The 13,707-nt window shown below is 37.2% G+C and overlaps 1 pseudogene; it reads left to right on the top strand.

The window, feature by feature from the left end:
• The first annotated feature begins 2,285 nt into the window (after window positions 1-2,285).
• Window positions 2,286-12,839, top strand: LOC141489422 (growth factor receptor-bound protein 10-like; annotated as a pseudogene).
• The last annotated feature ends 868 nt before the right edge of the window (window positions 12,840-13,707 follow it).

Raw genomic sequence — 13,707 nt, 5'->3', positions numbered from 1 at the left:
CACCCTCTAACCCAATAATACATAAGTCTTCTGAAAATCTCCTTATAAGGTACTTCATACAGCCAAGCTAGCCACATCCCTTAGTCCCTCCCCCAACATCTCCCCCTTTTTGTTTAAACAATGGGAAATCCCCACGGTAGGCCTTGAAGCGCTGCGTTGCAAGCTTAGAATCTTTCGCAGGTGGCCGCGGGAACGGGAGCATCCTGTCTTAGGTCATCTCCTCAACCCTGAACCTTACCCGTCCTAGGAACCCGACACCCTCGGGCCCTGTCTTAGGCGGCCGGGCGGGAGAGGTTGCCCGTCATCAGACGCTCCCGTCTTATTCCTGGGGTGTCACATGTCATCCATGGAGGCAAGCCAAACCTGCAGGTCGGCTCCAGTCTCTAGGGCCATGATGGCCTTCTGGGTCAAGAGCCTATATCCATATTGTTGGTGGCAAAGTCGGTAGAGGCACCATACAAGGAAGCATATTATCAGAAGTGTCACGGCACAGGAGGCCCCAAGGCCCCCCCATGAAGCGAACCACCTACCGACTCCCGCAAACCAATTACTTAATCCCTGTTGAATGTCAAAATCAATCTGCGTATTATTGAGACTGTTAACAGCGAGCCGCAGCTCCCAAATCAGCTGATCAAAGTCATTATTCCACTCATCAGTCAGGAGGGAAGACAGGTTGCGTGACAACTCAGTGGCAAATGAGTGGTTCTGGTATGGATGGGATGTCACGCAAAGCCTGGGGTAGTTGTACCGGCACCCCACGGAAAGCGCCCCCCACAAATTATCCATCTGATCTTGTAATAGGTCAACCCTTTGATTAAGGATTAGGATCCCTCCCCTCAACTGAGCGTTCAGTGCCATCTGAGTGTCAAGGGCAGCTGCAGTTTGGCGAGAGACATTGACCAAAGCGGCCGCAGTCTGGATCTGTCCTTGCATGGCTATCGCCGCTGTTGCAATTGCCGCAGCAGTGCTGGCAGCAGCTGCAATGGCAATAGCAAGAGAAATCCCAAAGTCCCTGGGCCGTCGATAACTCCAAGGAACGGGGTTGTTCAGAGCTGGGATAGGAACAGAAGTGGGGATATGGGCAATAATAGCCCTGCTATGCCTCGTTCCGTTCCAGCATTGGCTAAGCACACAAGTCTCTTGAGCACACAAGAGGGTCCCATTAGTAGTATTGGTCAAGATGAACAAGAAAGGGGGCCATACACACACTGGGGTAACTGGAACCGATACATTGCTCCTGGGAATGATGTGAGCAGAAGCATTCTCAGTGTAATTGACCTCACCAAATTCAACCATTCCCCCCTCTGCCACAAATGCAAGTGGATTCAGAAGGGTACAACCCCCCCCCCCCGTCCCACAAAGCAGCCAGTCTTTGAAGGGGTCTTCAATAAGGGTCGTACTGCCATTAAGGGTCCAGTCCAATCCTGCAAATACAAGTCCTTTTCCCCCTTCTCCTTGTAAGGGATACCCCCCAGCCATTTGGCATTGCCGCCAAGGAAATGGCGGTTCTAGCGTAGCCTGAGACTCACAGGGTGGAGACCACCGCGGCATTGAGAAGTCTCTAGAGGCTGACAGGTTCACCAGGGGTCACCAGGCCGTAAGTCCTCTAACTTGTTGGCCTTTCTGTGATGATGGGGATGCTGTTTGTTGTAAAAATAAACCTACACATGGGTCAGTATCGCTCATGTTGTACGAGATCTCATTCTGCCCCGTAAGATTGTATTGCCAATCCCAATGGAAGCACAATGTGTCTATTAATTTGAAAGCCAGGGAGGTGTTAAGAGGGGACTCCGTCTGATCGACGTACGCTGTGGGTAGCCCCTGGCTTGCGTTGGTACTTAAGAACTGGGGAAAGATTCTGGTGTTCCTGGACACGGGTCTTCGCTTCCAAGATCCACCCCTTGTCCCATCTGCAGGAGGGTAGCAGCTAGGACGACCATCAAGGTACCTGAAAATATAAAGAAAGAGCTTCTCAACCCGTTAGTGGGGCTGGGTCATGATGAGGCAACTCTCTTACTCGATGAAGGGGAATCCATTTTTCTGGAACTCCTTGTTCATCTTTAAGACGAAAGGAGAGGCATCCTTGTTTCCTATTAACCACCATAACGGGTCCATGCCACTTCCCTTGTCTGCTTGTCTTGGCGCGCTGACGCCCCAGTGGTTCCGGGTTCTCTTCCGGTAATCCACGGGTGGGGCGGTAGCAGCGGCGCCATCTGTTGTCCTACCACCTCCCATCTACCGGGTTTTATACCCTTATGCTGAACCCAAGGGCAAACATCCCAAATATGCTCAATGAAGACCCTGCACGTCTTCAGAGGGACTTTAAGGCCGCTCTTAGCACACAGTTTATAAAGTTGGGCGGCAACCACCCCTTTTTCCTCGGGCATAAACGCGGGGACACTTCCCTGCGCACCCATTTCACCCTCCCAGTAACTCTCTATTACTGAGGCTGTCTGGAGAGTCTCGTAACAGACTCAGGCAGTCCCACCGAACCTCCCTTGGGGTCGGCCCTGTGTCCCTGTTCGGGCGCCAGAAAATGTTGGGGGCCGCCGACCAAGGTTGGTTGGGTAAATCCCCTGCCCTCTCACTTACCTTTACCCATGGTAAGTCTTCGGTCGTCACCGGCCTCCGAAGAGGAATAACCAGACAGAGCACCCGAGGAAGTGAGGTGGTGTTTTATTGACGTGTGATCACATTTCCCTGCTGCTGATCTCTCTCCCCCCACCCGGATACCTATGTGTCTTAGGCCACACCTCCTCCCACCCTCTAACCCAATAATACATAAGTCTTCTGAAAATCTCCTTATAAGGTACTTCATACAGCCAAGCTAGCCACATCCCTTAGTCCCTCCCCCAACAATCTTCTCCAAGAACAATGGACAAATAGCATCATTCCTAAACCAATGAAATCATAGGTCTAGTACCCGTCTCTATAACTTTTACTAGATTATAGTATATAATTATTGATAATGTATTTATTATTTCTTATTTATTTTTGTATTTCCCCCAATGTCTAGCATCATGTACCCTCTATAATAGACTCTGTAATGTAATAGTTAAAATATTTAAATGAACATCAAGTCAAATATGCAAAACAGATGTCTGACATGAAGAAATACCTTTAGGTAAGATAACAGAAAGTATGTTGTAAAACTTCTTTCACTAATATTAATTTCAGATATCACACTTCTTAGAAATTATAAGATTATTATAGGGAGTTTAAATCATCTCCCCATTCTTTTCCTTCTCTACTACAACTTCTGAATTTGAAGATGATTCTTCTTCTCAACAATGTCAATTTGTTAATGTGTAACTGTTCTAGTTCTTCCATGTCTCCTCTAGAGATGAGTGTCTTTTCAATCAGATCTGCTCTATAATCATTAATCTTTCCCATTCTACTGACTCTTTCCTACTTTCTACATATACATATATCTTAAGAAATAGAGACCAATAGAGCCTAAAGTTCTTCAAGATATTGCAGTATATCTTTATCCCTTTCTCAAGAAAACTCAGAGAAAACTGTTATAGCCAGTGCTTTCAATTCATTTCTTGCTGCCTCCTTAATTCGTGGGTTTCTTATTTTGTACCTCATTACTCAACTGAAACTACTCTTTAAAGTTATTGGGATTTCATTAAAAGTTTTTTGATGACCTCTTATTTTGAATTACCTAGATTTCCCTCTAATTCCTCTCCCAAACTCTCCTAGAAAGCACTTATATAACAATTTTTTTAGCAAAAGAGGAAGAAAAGGAAAAAAATCAAAATTAAACAACATATCAAAAAAGTCTTTATATGCAATGCTACATTCATGTACACCTCCCAGGTCTTCAAATGTGTTTTTTTCAAATTATTTCATTAGGACCAAGTTATTCTGTATAATTTTGCAATTATTTTATGGTGGTTATCTCCATTTGTATTGTTGTCATTTTGTACATTGTCTTATTGGCTCTGCCTATTTTAGTGAACATTATTCATTTAAATCTTTTCATGGTTCTCTATATTCATGATAATTTTTAACAGTACAGTAATATTTTGCCATATTTATATAATGTATATTTAACCATTCTCTTATCAATGCACAGCTATCTGATTTGTTTAATCATTCAATTAATAAAATCTATTAAAATCCTACTGTATTTCAGTCATTGTGCTAAGTGCTAAAATTATTAAGGCAATGATCTCTGCTCTAAAGGAGCTTACCATCTTATGGAGGCAACAAAAAGAAAAGAGCATTGTGTAAACAAATTAAATATTAGAAAATGGAATATAGAAAATGAAGACAGTAGAATTAAGGATGGTTGTAAAAGGTTTTTTGTAGAAGGTGGTATTTTAGCTAAGATTTTAATGAAACCAAGAGAAAGAGATGAGGAGAGAGATTATTCTATTTTTTGGAAACAGCAAGTGAAAATATCCAGAATCAGGAGGGATGGAATGCCTTGTTTGAGGAACAGGAAAAGATCCAATGTTATTGGATAATAATAAGTACACGATTTTTAGGAATAGGAAGATTAGAAAAGTGTTTGTATAAAGGGTGGGATGGGGGTGAAATTTATGAATAGTTTCAAATGACAGTATTATAGCTGATTTTGAAGTGATAGGGAGTCATGGATTTTATTAAAGGGGAGGTAACATGTCAGAATTCACTATAGGATTATCGTTTTGACAGAACAGTCTAGAGTGGAAAGAAACTTGTATTGCAGAGATGAATCAGCAGGCCATTGTAATGGTTCATGTGTGAAGCAATGATGATCTTTATCAGAGTAGTGACAGAAGCAGAAGAAAGCAAGGGGTATATGTAAGGGATGTTACAGAAGTAAAATTGACAGATGATGGCAACAGATTGGATTTTGGGAGGGGTGTGAAAGAGAATGAAGAATTGAGGATAAAATCTAGATAGAGAGCCTGAGGGACTAAGAGGATAGTGAAACCTTTGAGAGTAATAGTGAAGTGGGGAGGAAGGGAGGTTTGAGATGAAATTTATGTTCAGTTGTGGACTATTAAGTTTAAAATGACTATTCAGCTGACCAGTCCAATTGGCAGCTTGATGTGTAATACTGGAGAGGTTAGAACTGGATAAATAGATTTGAGAATCATCAACATGGAGATCATCACCAAGTAAAATGATAGAGAGGGAGAAAAGAACAGGATGGAGTCCTGTGAGAAAACCATGATTTATAGTGTGACTTGGAGAATGAAACAGCAAATGATGAGAAGAGTGGTAACATTGACAGGAAGAGAATCAAAAGAGTAGCATCTTGAATTTCTAGAGAGAAGTAACTATGAAGGGGAAGAGGGTGATGAACAGTTAGTTCCAAAGGATACAAAGAGATCAAGAAGCAACAGAAGTGAGAATATGTCATTATATTTGGTAATTAAGAGAACGTTTGTAACTTTATTAGCACTTAGCACAATACCTGAGATATAGTAGGTGTTTAATAAATTTCTATTAACTATTGATTGATAAGTTTGACTAAATAATAAGGTAGGAAGTCAGATTATAGAGAGTTAAGAGAGTGAGAGGAAAGGAATTAAAGGCAAGCACCCATTGTAGACTATAATTATTTGAGATTTAGACAGAACTTTTCTTTTAGTCAGTGATTAAGTTGGAGTATATTCCCAGCAGTCAAATCTGAGTCAAGACATTTCAGCCACTTTCTTTGAATAATTCCTAATTACTTTACAGAATTGTTCTTTTAATTTATGACTTCACCAAGAATGCATTAGTGTTTCTTTGTTTCCGCTTTGCTTTTTCTTGTCTTTTATCACCTCTCCAATTTATAAGGTTTGAGGTGAAACCCCAGGATTATTTGATTTGTGTTTTTCTTCTTATTAATATATAACATTTTCCCCTAGGTTTTTACTTGAATTTAAAATTCTTTGATTGGGAACTGTTTCTTCATGTTCTTTGGCATTTTATCTATTAGAGAATGGATTCTGGTTTTATGTATGTCTTGGACAGCAAAATCTTGCCCTGGATATTTGACAAAAGTTCTTTGACCATAAATCAACTGCTTCCATTTTTGTCCTAGATATACCAACAATCTCATAATTGTTACATTGGGTAGACATTTCTCAATTCTCATCTTTCTTGACTTATCAATAGCATTTCTCACTGTTGTCCTCTTTATAGTATTGAATCTTTTTTTCTTCATCACTTTCTAGTTTCTCCTTCTCAGTCTCCTTTGCTAGATGACTGATAATCTATCTCCCAGATGAACAAAACTTAAGGGTTTTTATTGGACCCTATTTTCTTTTCTAAAGAAAGAGTATATGTTCTTTCTTTCTTGGTGATTTCATCAGTTCACTTGGATAAAATTATCATCTCTATGCTAATGACTGCCATATCTATATATCTACCTCTAGTCTTTTTACTGTTCTCCACTCCTGCATCACTAATTGACAAATTGACATATCCAACTGTATTTCCAGTGGGCATTCCAAACTTAATATGCCCAAGACAGATACTTTAGTCCATGCCACTATTGTTTCTTTAATGGACCAAAGCAGACCATCCTAATGTCTCCTTGCCTCAAGCCTTTCACTACTCAAATCCATTTTCCACATAAGTGGTAAAATGATTTTTCCAAAACACAGATCTAACCCCATGTCATTCTACTACTCAATAAATGTCAATGATTCTTCATTACTTCTAAGATAAATATAAACTTTGTCATTGAAAGAATTTCATATCCTTGCTCCAACCTATCTTTTTAGTCTTATAATTCATTATTTCTCTTAACATTCACTATTATCAGTCAAAATGACTTTCTTAATGTTATTCATATATAATTTTTGATCTCTTAGCTCAGAGCTTTTGCCTTGACTCTCTCCCTTAACTGGAATACATTTTCTCCTGGTCTCTGATTCTTAAAATTTCAAATATTCTTCAAGGCTCAACATAATCATTACCTTCTACAAGAAGCCTGTTCCCAGATAGTAATACTTCCTTTTTAAAATTGCATAATTTCTTTTTCATATCCCTTTTGTGTATCCTAACTATGTCCATGCTGGACAGCTCCATTTTGGTCTTTTTATTCTCACAGTCTAACATCTTTCCTGACATGTAGTAGATACTTAATAAAGATTTCTTGATTGACTAAAATATGTTTCTAATCCCCATGATTCTATAAATCTAAAAAAATGGGCTAGGTGGGAGTCAGAAGACCTGGATTTGTGATTGATTTGGTTTATAACCATGGGCAAGTCACTTTACCTCCTTTAGCCTTAGTTTTCTCATTTGCAAAATAAAAATAATAATGCCTTCATTGTCTACCACATAGTTAAATCACTATATAAATGTTATTGCTATCAGTTATTTTATTTAGAAATTAAAATCTCCTCAAGGTTTATAGTGAATATAGAGTTGGAAATTAGTATTGACATCATTTGTAGAGATTTAAACTAGATAGAATTACGTATAGGAGACATTACAAACACACCTACTTGGGACATTCTTTATGGGTCAATTTGCTCATATTATGGAATTTTTCTAGTTACTTTCCCTAATATTTGAAACTTTGTATTTAAAAAAATTCTAAGTAGCTTTGAGTTTTTCCTTATTGCTAGAGCAAACATCTCTGGGGAAGGAAAAAGATATCATTATTAACTCTTCCTCCTAGGTAAAATGTACCTATTCAATCTGTCACATGTAGTTTCTCTTGGCATGGGACATGCACGTTTTTGCAAAAGATATTCAAAGCAATTTCATGGAAATAATTTTTCTGTTTGAAATAAAACATAGCTTTGTATAGTTTGTGAGTTGGACCCATTAAAATTCTTATTCTAGAGGAACCAGAGCCAAGATGGTGATGTAAAGGCAGAAACTCACCTGAACACTTCAAAATTCTATTTCATACAACTTTTAAGTTATAATTCAAATCAAATTCTGAAGAGGTGGAAGCAACACAATTTTGGGGTGAAATTTGCTAGCTAAAGATAACTTAGGAGTATGGCAGGAAATGTTTGTCTCGCTGTGGTGGTGATTACTCTTAGAGGAAAGGAGTAAATCAGCTGTGAGCTTTGGGAGTGGTTGAGCTGGAGGCCTAGGGCTTCAGGAGCTCTCAATCAATATATAGGGTGGAGGTCAGAGAACTAGTCAGAAGATTAAGTAGGACCCTTTGCTGGTACCAGGTGCAGGACTCTGCTGAATTGCCTCCATGTGGTTCTAGGTCTCAGTCCCAGGAGATGAAGAGCATTAGTATGCTATTACCTGCAGCCACAGGGAACCAGGGATTCTGGTCACTATTCCAAGACATAGGATAGGTTAAGTGACTTGATCAAGGTCATAGTTAATAAGTGTCTGCAGTCAGATTTGAACTCAGAACTTCCTGACTCCAGGGTCAGAACTCTATTCACTCTACAACCTAGCTTCCTTGATGAACTTCATATGTAATGGGGATAAGTTAGAAGTCTTACCAAAATAATTGAGGGTGAAGCAAAGTTGACCATTACTGCCACCACTATTCAATATGATCCTAGAAATGCTAGGTATAGGAATAGGAGAAGAAAGTGAAATTAAATGAATTAAAATAGCAACAAGGAAACAAAACTATAAATCTTTGCAGATAATATGATTGTATACATAGAGAAACCTAGGGAACCAATTAAAAAATTAGTTGAAATAATTAAGAACTTTAGCAAAGTTTCAGGATATGAAACAAACCAATATAAATCATCTGAGTTTCATATATATATATGCATATATATGTATATATGCAACAGATTCTAGTAGCAAGAGACAGAAAGAGGAATTCCATTTAGAATGAATAGAGACAATATAAAATACTTGGGAACGTACTTTTCAAAACAAACCCAGAAACTATATGAAAGTAATTACAAAATATTTTTCACACAAATAAAGTCTGATCTAAAAAATTGGAGAAATTTCAAGTGCTCATGGATAGGTCAAGTCAATATAATAAATATAACAATAGTACCTAAATTCTTTTACTCATTTAGTGTCATGACAATCCAAACTACAAAAAATTATTTTATAGAGCTACAAAAATAACAATAAAATTGATCAGGAGGGACAAAAGCTTAAGAATATCAAACGAATCAATAAAAATGTGAAAAGGGTAAGCCAGAAGTATCCAATATCAAACTGCATAATAAAGCAGTAATCATAAAAATTATCTGATACAGACTAAGAAATAGAACTTGGTTCAGTGGATTAGATTAGACACATAATGTGCTGTAATAAATAACTATAATAATTGAGTGTTTGATAAATAAGTTCTAAACTTTTGGGATGAGTCACTATTTGACAAAAAAATCCTGGGAAAATTGGAAAGCAGATTTGTAGAAACTATGTTTAGGCCAAGATCTCCCACCATATAAAAAGATAAAGTCAAAATGCATGCATGATTTAGATAAACTGTGATATCAAAGCAAATTAGGATAGCTTAGAATGGTTTGCCTGTCAGATCTACAGAGAATGAAATAATTTATAACCAAAGTATATATAAGATGCAAAATATATAATTTTGATTACATTAAATTAAAAAAAAAACTTTTACACAAACAAAACCAATTCAGTTAAGATTAAAAGTAAAACAAGAAAAAAAACAAATTATAGTAAATTTCTCTGATGAAAGCCTATTATATCAAATATATAGAAAACTGAGTCAAATTTATGGGAATACAAATCATTATTCAATTGATAAATGGTCTAGGATTTGAATAGGTAATTTTCAAAGATGAAGAAATTAAAGAAATTTATAGTCACATAAAAATGTTCTAAATCACTATTGATTAGAGAAACATAAATTAAAACAATTCTGAGGTACCACTTAACACATGCCAGATTGAATAATATGACAGAAAAGGAAAGTGACAAATTTTGGAGAAGATATGAGAAAACTGAAACACTAATGTACTCCATTCATATGCAGTTGTGAACTGATCCAAACTTTGATATTATGCTTCAAGGGCAATACTTTTTGATCCAGCAATACCACTACTAGGTAGCTCAAAAAAGATAACCAAAAAAGGAAAAGGTCACAGTAAAAAATATTTATAGAAGCTGTTTTTGCAGTGACAAGAATTGAAAATCAAGGGAATGCCTATCAAGTGAAGAATGGTTAAGCAACTTGCTAGGTGATCATGGTGGAATTCCTATTATGCTATAGGAAATGACAAGCAGGATGCTTTCAGAAAAGCCTGGAAAGCCTTGCATGTATGGATGTTGAATGAAGTGAGAAGAACCAGGAGAACATTTAATCCATTAATAATGATACTGCATGATGATCATCCTGAAATGACCTAGCTATTCTCATTAATTCAATGATCCAAGACAATTGCAAAAGATTCATTATGAAAAATGCTCTGTACCTTCGTAGAGAGAACTGATGGACTCTGAAGGCAGAGCAAAGCATACTTTAAAAATTTTATTTTTGTCTATTTTGTAATATGTTTGTATATTCTATGTCAAATTGTTTTATTTCTAAAGAATTGGAAGAATTTGGAACTCAAAATTAAAAAACAAAAGGTAGGGGCGGCTAGGTGGCATAGTGGATAAAGCACCAGCCTTGGAGTCAGGAGTACCTGGGTTCAAATCTGGTCTCAGACACTTAATAATTACCTAGCTGTGTGGCTTTGGGCAAGCCACTTAACCCCATTTGCCTTAAAAAAACAAAAGGTAAAAATAATTTTTCTATATTAGTAAGAAAAAATGAAAATAAGAAATTAAATTAACAAAGCTAGAAGAAAAATAAAATTTTATTCCATCTTTGTCACTTAAAGAACTTATAAATTCAAATGTAATACCCATGTCCACAGAATATGAATGAATATCTTGCTATAGAAAATTAATATATTTTATGAATATATTTTTAATTTTGTTTGTTTGGATTGTGATTTGTTTTTCAATAAATCTGTCATGAAATTTGCACTACCAATATAGATTAGCAACTAGCTTTTTGTTTTTAGTTTTATATTCCTTCGTATCATTTGACATTAGTGACCACCCTCTTTTCCTGGATGCTGTCTCATTATGCGTGTTTTGTGTGTGTGTGTGTATGTGTGTGTGTGTGTGTGTGTGAGAGAGAGAGAGAGAGAGAGAGAGAGAGATATGTTTCTCTCTCTTGGTTTTCCTCCAACCTATCTAGTCAAACCTCATTTTCCATTATCTATAGCAGTAACCCCACCTCCTCCCCTTACTAAACCTCTCAAACCTAACAAAAATAAAAAAAAAATTCAAGGGCTATCCAACACCATATATGGGCTATCCTTTTTTATATTTATTTTAGTCACTTCAATAGATCACATAGTTTAATTATGATTTTTATGTAAGTGACTCAGGGATCTATATATAGAGATCTAATCTCTCCATTGCACTTCAGTTCCACATTAAAAATACAGAAAAATATAGAACATTTAAATAGAGAAACATCTAAAATAGAATATATGTTTATCTCCTAATCCCAGCCCTTGCTCCTGGATACATGTGTTAAGAATACTACCATTCAACTTTTTCCCCTTCCTTCCTTCCTTCCTTCCTTCCTTCCTTCCTTCCTTCCTTCCTTCCTTCCTTCCTTCCTTCCTACCTGCTTTTGCTTCAACTTGGGAGAAGGTTAATGATATAACTTCTTATTTCCCTCACCAACTCAATTTCACTTGAAATAAAAGTTAAGATGAGGGGTATGCTTTGTAACTAAAGCATTAAAAAAGAAACTGAAAGAAGAGTGGGGAAGGTGGTGATTGTTGCAGCTTCTTGGGAGAAGGATGCAGAAACAGTAATTGATAATGCTTTATTATATCTTTTGCCCAAGACCAAACAAATATGAGAAATCAGGAGAAATATAGTAAATCGAAAAATGGAAATACAGTCCATGATGTTGAAGTCTTCAGTGAAGATGAGTCAAGCAAAATGGTGGAGATTCTAGCAGGTATGACAGCCAGGGACCTCTGTCAGCTACTCATTTACAAAAGTCATTGTATGGATAACATCTGATCCCTATTGGAGTTTCATTTTCACTTACAATTAGAAAGAAGCTGACAAGACCATGATCTAGTGGTTCAGAGAGAAGGAGGTGAAAGAAAACTTTTATTTAGGAAAAAATCATGCAAAATTTGAATTTTTCAAAAATTCTGCAAATTTCTTCCCAGAACAGATGGCATCTTGCTAGCAACAAATGGCAGCATTTCCTAAACTCAGATTTTGCTGGGGTTTTTTTTAAACTTCAGCAGTTGTTCTGAAAATCAAAGTGTTTCACAGCGCAAGAAGTCCTGTAAAAATATGTGTGTTTTACCTAGCTGTGTGGCCTTGGGCAAGCCACTTAACCCCATTGCCTTGAAAAAATCTAAAAAAAATGTGTGTTTTGAGAGGATCAGAACTTTATTGTTTTACTAAAGGAACCTCAAAGAAACTGAGACATTTTCATGGTGACTATCTTTTATCTGATAGCAGGTAAGAAGCAGTGTGATTCCCCTAGAGACTGAGTTTTGTATCAAACCAAACAAATTAAGAATTACGGTACTGTGTGCTGAAGAGTAGAATGTGTTGGAAGATGGCATATGGGTTCCTCAATCATTCTATGCCCCTTTATCAGAATTACAGAATTCTATAGCACAGGAAAATCTGGCTTTCCCACTCCTCAACTCCAGTACACAGTGACTTTTCTGGTTAAACAGCAAGAATTACTGAGCACCCTATGGCATCTGAGAATGAAACGTGGAAGACATTCAAGCATGGAAGAAATGAAGCATGGAATGAATGTTTTAGGTAGGCAAAGTCTTCTCCACTCGGCTAAGCTACAGGTAGTGATCCATAGGATAAAAAACTGGTTTCATGAAAGGATCTCTCAGAAGAATCCCAAAGGATTATTAAGTAGTGGGTAGACTTTTCCTTTTTGTGACAATTAGAAAAATACAAAGGTAATAATTGTGGTCACACTGTGCCATCAGGCTTGATGATGGGAATATCAAAATCTGAGTCAATTTGTTAAGTTCTACTAGCTAAAAGGATGAGTTTTCTCTTGCAGACTTGTATATCAGAATTGCCTTGAATTTGACTTTGTTGAAGATTTGCTAGAATAATAATTAAGAGAAGTTATCTCTGGAATGAATAAAAAAGTCTGCAAATTGACTTACAACCATATTCTATAGCAGAAAACTTTCAAAGAGATGAATCCAGTGGGTGCCAACAGGACAACATCCTTCTGGTTTGCCCAATCCCTAAAATTATTTGCTGTTGAGTATCTTTTACAAATAAAATGAAGACATGTAGAATTAGGTGTAAATTTGAGGGTAAGCTGGAGTGATCATCTTGATTGGGCCACTAAATAGGAAAACATTCTGAAAAGAAATCATTAGAAAAGGATGTTTACCCTGGAAAAAAAAAATCTTTTTTTTTTGCAAGGTAATGGGTTTAAGTGACTTGCTCAAGGTCACACAGCTAGGTAATTATTAAGTGTCTGAGGCCGGATTTGAACTCAGGTACTCCTGTCTCTAGGGCCAGTGCTCTATTTACTGTGTCACCTAGCTGCCCCTGGAAAAAATCTTGATGATTAATCTGATGTGTTTGCTTTTTTGTATTGTTCATTTTTTTTGCACTCCTACTTGGTTTTGGATATTGTATACAGTCTATATTAAAACATGATGTGGGGGTGGCTAGGTGGCATAGTGGATAAAGCACCGGCCTTGGAGTCAGGAGTACCTGGGTTCAAATGTGGTCTCAGACACTTAAAAAGTACCTAGCTGTGTGGCC

Source organism: Macrotis lagotis, chromosome 5, assembly GCF_037893015.1.
Source record: "Macrotis lagotis isolate mMagLag1 chromosome 5, bilby.v1.9.chrom.fasta, whole genome shotgun sequence".
Classification (NCBI taxonomy): domain Eukaryota; kingdom Metazoa; phylum Chordata; class Mammalia; order Peramelemorphia; family Peramelidae; genus Macrotis; species Macrotis lagotis.
This window is presented reverse-complemented; position numbering and strand designations above follow the sequence as displayed.